This window comes from Hemiscyllium ocellatum, chromosome 29 (assembly GCF_020745735.1).
Source record: "Hemiscyllium ocellatum isolate sHemOce1 chromosome 29, sHemOce1.pat.X.cur, whole genome shotgun sequence".
Taxonomy (NCBI): Eukaryota; Metazoa; Chordata; class Chondrichthyes; order Orectolobiformes; family Hemiscylliidae; genus Hemiscyllium; species Hemiscyllium ocellatum.
In genome coordinates this window covers 21,750,643-21,758,594 of record NC_083429.1, presented here as the reverse complement: position 1 = coordinate 21,758,594, position 7,952 = coordinate 21,750,643, and positions in this window count along the sequence as shown.

Below are 7,952 nucleotides of genomic sequence, written 5' to 3'. Positions count from 1 at the left end.
TATGGGTGGGTTTCGCTTCGGCAGGTCGATGTGGACTTGTTGGGCCGAAGGGCCTGTTTCCACACTGTAAGTCTAATCTAATCTAAAGACAGTGGGTTGATGGGAAGTGTTCATGAGTGATCTACCATCAGGATCTGTTTTGGGGCCACTGCTGTTTGTCATTTTTATAAATAACCTGGATGAGGGCAGAGAAGGAGGGGCGAGTAAATTTGCAGATGATGCGGAGGGATATTGCAGGTTACATAGGGACATAGGTAAGCTGCAGAGCTAGGCTGAGGTGGAAAATGGAGTTTAATGCGGAAAAGTGTGAGGTGATTCACTTTGGAAGGAGTAACAGGATTAAAGAGTACCGGGCTAATGGTAAGATTCTTGGTAGTGTGGGTGAGCAGAGAGATGGCGGTGTCTACGTACATGGATCCCTGAAAGTTGCCACCCAGGTCGATAGGGTTATTAAGAAGGTATATGGTGTGTTAGGTTTTATTAGGAGAGGGATTGAGTTTTGGAGCCATGAGGTCATGTTGCAGATATACACAACTCTGGTGCAGCACACTGAGTACTTTTTGCAAGGTTTGTAGCTCAGGTTGAGGTTTGCTCGCTGAGCTGTAGGTTTGATATCCAGCTGTTTCATTACCTGGCTAGATAACATCAGCAGTGGAGACCTCCAAGTGGAGCAAAGCTATTGTCTCCTGCTTTCTATTAATATGTTTGTCCTGGATGGGGTTGCTGGGGTTTGTGGTGATGCCATTTCCTATTCGTTTTCAGAGGGATTGATAGATCTAGACACCATCTACGTGTTTGTTTATGGCATTGTGGTTAGAGTGCCAGGCCTCTAGGAATTCTCTAGCATGTCTTTGCTTAGCCTGTCCCAGGATAGATGGTTTTCCGAAGTTCGTCTGTGTTGGGACAACACGAGGAGAACCATCTATACAACGTATTCAAAAAGAACGGACACTCAAAAAATACAGTCTGGCTGTCATTTCTGAAACTTCTTTGAAGTATGGTAAGGTGGTTAGGGTTTCTGGCTGTGTTTGATTTGTTTGTCGTGGTTTGTTTTTGAGGAATCTGTGGACTGTACTTTTTGAGTATCCGTTATTGTTGAGCAGGCACTGCTTGATAGCACTGTTGATGGCATCTCAACTAAACGATGAGGCAGTAATTGGTCGGGTTGTGTCCTGAATTGTGTGTACAGGACATACCTGCACAATTTTCCCTGTAGTTTGATAGGTGACAGTATTGTAACTGTACTGAAAGAGCTTGGCTAGGGGAGCAGCAAATTCTGGAGGACAAGTCTTCAGTACTAGTGCTGAAATGTTGTCAGGGTCCATAGCCTTTGCAGTATTCAGTGCCTTCAACTGTTTCTTGACGTCACGTGAAGTGTATCAAATTGGCTACAGACTGGTATGTGCAATGCTGTGGATCACTAGAGATGGATCATCCAATCGGCACTTACAGCTGAAGATTGCTGAGAGTGCTTCAGTCCTATCTTTTGCAGTTTGTTGGGCTTGTCCAACATAGAGGTTGGGAATATTTGTGGAGCCTTCTCCTCCAGTGAGTTACTTAATTGTTCACCACTATTTGAAACTGGATGTGGCAGGACTGCAGAGCTTAGATCTGATCTGTTGTCGGTGGGATTGCTTGGTATTCCTAGGATGGCACATTTGTTTACATGAGGAGAGACTGGATCAACTGGGCCTATAGTCACTGGAAAGCAGAAGAATGACAGGGGATATCAAAATGTACAAAATTCTGACAGAGACACAGATTGGATGCAAGGTGGAGGTTTCCAGAAAAAAAAAGGTCCCAGTGTCAGGATATGGGTTAGGCCATTTCAGACTAAGATGGGAGAAATTTATTCATTTGAATGGAGGTCAATCCATAGAATATTTTTTTTACAACAGAAGACTACAGAGGCAAAGTCACTGACTATATTTAAAGAGGGTGGGGTTACAATATTGAAATAGAGGACCAGTCCTGATCATGATGAGACTTTTTTATTCATTCATGGGATGATAGCATCGCAGGCTACCCCAGCATATATTGCCCACACCAATTGTCCAGAGGGCAGTTCAGAGCCAACCACAGTGCTGTAGGTCTGGAATTGCATATAGGCCAAATCAGGTGATGATGGCAGTTCCTTTCCCTTTAGGACATTAGTGAACCAGGTGGCAGAGTAGGCTTGATGGGCCAAATGACGTACCCACATTTTTAATTTAAATCCCCCAAGTAGGTTTTCAAAAAAAAACTAATACTGGTGGAGCAGGAGGAGGAAAAAGTCAAGACACTGAAAATTCTAGGCATGGAATTCCAGAGCTTAGAACCTGTTGATCTGGAAGAGGATGTGCAAGGGTTCAGAATTGGAGGAGCATAAGCATAGGGGGCATGGAGGCTGGAGGAGGTTAAAGATATTGGGAATGGAGAGATCACAATAATTAGCTATCACTCTGTACAAGTAAAGACTTCACCTGTACATTTACTTTCTGCATCCAACCATTCAGTACAAAAAAAAGGAGTCAACTCTCCCATCTCAAATGCTACCCCAATCTTATAAAATATTATCAAACCTTAAAGCAATAAATCTCACAAAGCAGACAGATCACTTGGCCAATCTGAGATAAAATTAGATATATCTGGATATACTCTGTCACATACAGTGACTGGTTATCTTGACGTTCTACACAGTGAACTCAAATCAGGGATTGTGACTTGAAACAATAACAATCCAACTCAAGTCCTAGCAATACACTGTCACAAAACAATGGCAATGATTCCATAAAACTAGCTAAACAGCTTCCGTTGGTATGTAGAAACTGGAGGGAGAAGTTCTGTACAATTACATTCAACAGTGGTTAGCACTGCTGTCTCACAGCGCCAGAGACCCGGCTTCAATTCCCGTCTCAGGCAACTGACTGTGTGGAGTTTGCACGTTCTCCACATGTCTGCGTGGGTTTCCTCTGGGTGCTCCGGTTTCCTCCCACAGTCCAAAGATGTGCGGGTTAGGTGAATTGGCCATGCTAAGTTGCCCACAGTGTTAGGTGAAGGGGTAAATGTAGGGGAATGGGTCTTAGTGGGTTATACTTCGGAGGGTCAGTGTGAACTTGTTGGGCTGAAGGGCCTGTTTCCTCACTAAGTAATCTAATCTAATCTAAATCTAATTTGTACAATGGTATGATGCTCAAAGCATGAATTACACAGTGAGCCTCAGGTTGAAATGAAGCCTTTTAATATTTCAATGCACAGCCAAGGTACAGAATAAAGCACAGCATTTACTTTTAAATAGAGGTAGAACTTAGCCTAGTTCATAATCACCTATAATTAAATGTAAACATGCTTTAAGAATTTAAAAAGAAACCCAAATGCTAATTGTTAACTGATTAGAAGTTAAAATTCCCATTCTGATCTCTGCTGCTGGTTGTTTCCTCACATCCAGACTGCACAAGCAGTCAGCTGTCCAGTGAGTTTTGAGATTTGTAGCTCAGGTTGAGGTTCTGAATGTAGGTTTGCTCACTGAGCTGGAAGGTTTATCTTCAGAGGTTTCATCACCCTGCTAGGTAACATCTTCAGTGAGTCTCCCGTGAAGCACTGGTGTTAAGGCCTACTTTTAATTATATGTTTAGGTTTCCTTGGGTTGGCGATGTCATTTCCTGTTTTTTTTCTCAGATGTTGGTAGGTGGGGTCCAAATCGATGTGTTTGTTGAGAGAGTTTGGTTGAAATGCCTTGCTTCTAGGAATTCTCGTGCGCATCTCTGTTTAGCTTGTCCTAGGATGGATGTGGTGTCCCGGTCAAAGAGGTGTCCTTTGACTAGGTAACTGATGATGTTACCTAATAAAGTGACAAAATGTCTGTAAACAAACCTTGCAGCTTAGCAAGCAAACTTATACCCTGGTCAGTTGTCCAATTTCGACACAGGGAAGGGACACACAAAGGCCCAAGTCAGTAGGTTCTCTGAAGCTCTGCATAAGTCAGGTGTGGTTTAAGTGCAGCGCAGGCATGGCAAGACCTGATAGAAAATTTCACAAGTTAAATGGTTCCTCTTGCTCCCACTGCCCCAACCCCACCAGCACAAGACCCAACAGGAATCTTAGAGATTCACAGCCAGAAACAGATTTCATTCACCACCTTCCAATTCCACAGCAAATCTTTGAATGACAAGTTCCACCCAGCTACACTAATGCAACACTCATCGAAGGGGCTATAGATAAATTTTCCATTTTATCCCAAGCGCTGGTACGGTCATCGCCAGTAGGGAATGTAGAAAGAAAATTATCCTATTCCCCAAATCCATTCGTACTATGAATTTGTTAAGAATCATAAGAAAAAAAATCAACAGATCTCAAAGCTTTGCTAAGCAGTCAGTCACACAAAGGAATTATCATCTAAAACCCAGAATTGCAATTTGATGCTAACCACAAAACCTTTTAACCAACACCTCGGGGAGTGCTGTAGCGGTAAAAGGAGCTATTTGAAGAGATCCAGCACCACCTCCAGTGTGCTAGCTCAGCCTTTGGCAGCCTGACGAACAAGATGTTACAGGACATCATCAGATCCAATACCAAGGTGATGGTTTACAGAATCATAGTGGCTCCCTTCCTCCCATATCGCTCTGGGACATGGACTGTCTGCAGCAGACACCTCAAAACACTGGAGCAGTGCCACCAATGCGCAAGATCCTGCGAATCCTCTGGGAAGTCAGATGCACTAATACCAGTGTCCTCCACCAGGCTAACATCCCCAGCATCGAGGAACTGACCCCTCCCTTGATTGGCAGCAATGGGCTGGGCACAAGACTACTCTAGCAGGAGCTCAACACCCATCTCTGAAATGACAGGCAAGCCCCAGCTGGACAGAGGAAGTAATTCAAGGCCTCACTGGCAAAGTGTGGTGTTCCCAAAGACACCTGGGAATCACTATCACAAGCTCTTTCAAAGCGGAGGAGCAGCATCCGGGAAAGTGTCAAGCATCTCAAGATTTGCCATGGAAAATAGTGTAATCCAGGCAGAAACAGGATGAGGAGCCAACGTTCCACAACCCCTTCTCGTGACCACCAGAGACTACAGTAGCCATACTGGTCCGTACACCCAGCTACGGACTCACCCAGAGAGTGGAAGACACAGTCATCCTTGTTTGCAAGGGACTACCAATGAATTCGTTCAATGGATATATGACAACAGGGAGGTTCTGTTCACACTTGAGTTTTAACTTCCAACAATTACTTATCCAATTCGCCAATAGGTGGCTAACTCTGTATTATCAGGGAAGAAATCTAGACATCCAACAAACAAGTCATAAAGAGAGAGATTACTGCAATGCTGCTCAGCAAGAACCAAGTACAACTAATGGACTTCCAAAGACCACTACTGCCATCTTGGGGCAAAGTATCATTCCTACACTTGCTTCATTGCCATTCAATTATTACTATCTTAACATGAAGATTTTTGAATCTAACTTGAAATACATTAGAATTAAATACCTTTACTATTTGAAGAGAGGCACTAAGCAGCATTAGATGAGGACCAAGAAATTTTATATGAAGCTGCTTAAATAGACTATTTCAACAGCCTGCTTTCCAGGCTTTTGATATTAACAGCAGTTTCCTGAACACAGCCTAATTTCAGAACTTGCTTTACGTAATCAACGAGTAATTCTGCTCAATTATGTCAAACCCACTTCAGTCAAAATTCTACTTAATTTAACCAAGGAACAGGAATCAACCCATCTCTGCAGATGGATCTAGAAAGACAGAACCCCACTGGTTCTCACCTACCACCCCACCAACCTCCGCATACAACGTATCATCCGCCGTCATTTCCGCCACCTCCAAACGGACCCCACCACCAAGGATATATTTCCCTCCCCTCCCCTATCAGCGTTCCGCAAGGACCACTCCCTTCGTGACTCCCTCGTCAGATCCACACCCCCCACCAACCCAACCTCCACCCCCGGCACCTTCCCCTGCAACCGCAGGAAATGTAAAACTTGCACCCACACCTCCACACTCACTTCCCTCCAAGGCCCCAAGGGATCCTTCCATATCCACCACAAGTTCACCTGTACCTCCACACACATCATCTATTGCATCCGCTGCACCCGATGTGGCCTCCTCTATATTGGTGAGACAGGCCTCTTACTTGCGGAACGCTTCAGAGAACACCTCAGGGACGCCCGGACCAACCAACCCAACCACCCCGTGGCTCAACACTTTAACTCTCCCTCCCACTCCACCGAGGACATGCAGGTCCTTGGACTCCTCCACCGGCAGAACGTAACAACACGACGGCTGGAGGAGGGGCGCCTCATCTTCCGCCTGGGAACCCTCCAACCACAAGGTATGAATTCAGATTTCTCCAGTTTCCTCATTTCCCCTCCCCCCACCTTGTCTCAGTCGGTTCCCTCAACTCAGCACCGCCCTCCTAACCTGCAATCTTCTTCCTGACCTCTCCGCCCCCACCCCACTCTGGCCTATCACCCTCACCTTGACCTCCTTCCACCTATCCCACCTCCATCGCCCCTCCCCCAAGTCCCTCCTCCCTACCTTTTATCTTAGCCTGCTTGGCTACTCTCTCTCATTCCTGATGAAGGGCTTATGCTCGAAACGTCGAATTCTCTATTCCTGAGATGCTGCCTGGCCTGCTGTGCTTTGACCAGCAACACATTTTCAGATGGATCTAGAAAACCTACCGCAGCAACATAAATGCTGACATGGCAATGCTAACCTTGCTATCACCACTTACTTTGAGCAGTGAACACGTGACCAGGGTATTGTGCTTTAGAGGCCTATGTCACAAATGCCAAAGTTCACAGTGGATAGCTATCACTACTAAAAGAATATCAAAATCAGGCATGAGAGAATAAATAGCATGCAATTAAAGCAACTGAGTATGCTAACTCCTGAAAAGTCTGCAAATCAATTGAGAGATATGGCTGGTGAAAGTCTGGCAAACGAGAAGAAGGAACACATATCAAGCTACAAAATACGAACTTGAAGATTAAATGCAGTTTAACTAAAAGCTCCTTAAATTCCAGCATACAGATTCACACTATGTTTATTAGAGGTTAAATTAAGAGGATAGTTGGGGTAAATGTGTTCCAGCCTGAAGAGAAGATTTTGAGGAATGGTCTGCCAGAGGTGTTTCAGTGCTATCAAATCCTTTTAGCAAGCTAGATACAAAGAAACCATTGCCTCAGGTGGAACAATCAAGAACAAGGGGTCAGACTTTGAAATTAGAGTCTACCAGTTCAGCGGCAAAATCAAGAATCACATTTTTAGGCAAATGTTAGCAAAAAATGTGGAATACTCCCAATCAAAAGGCCAGGATGCTATAGACCAAATGGACCTTTCAATACTGAGTTCATCAGGTTTTCATCAGGCAGGAATATCAGGTGAATTCAGCTCACATGGACAAATGGGGCACAGACCAGCCTAGTCTAAGTGGGGCAAAAGGCTGAATGATCTCCTTCTATTCCTAATATTCCCATGGACAATTAGCAAGAGGTGGAAAATTGCATTTCCAGCAACAGTGCTGGTCGGCACGATCACTGAAGGAATCGGAGTGCAATTAATAGGATGGTTGTTATGACACAACATCCACACAGTGTTTATAAGAGAACTTGTAATGAAGTGAAAAACTTCTCATCAACAAGCGCAAGACTCTTCACCAAATACCGAAGGACAATGTGGAGGAGAAGGCCAAACCTGTTCTGGTAGTAAACAGATTGTGATGATGTAAGTGTCTGGGAATACATGAACTACAAATTCTCAGAATAGGAGAAGAATGAAAAAAAAAGTTATATTTCCAAAACATAAAACAATCACCATTCAGCTGGATAACACCAGACATTTGTACAAGATGGATCAAAAAGATGACAATGATTGTCTAGAAAGTTGTATCATTCATTGGTAGCTCTTCTGCACACTCATGTACTGGTTTTTGAGCCAAGAAATTATATTTTATTC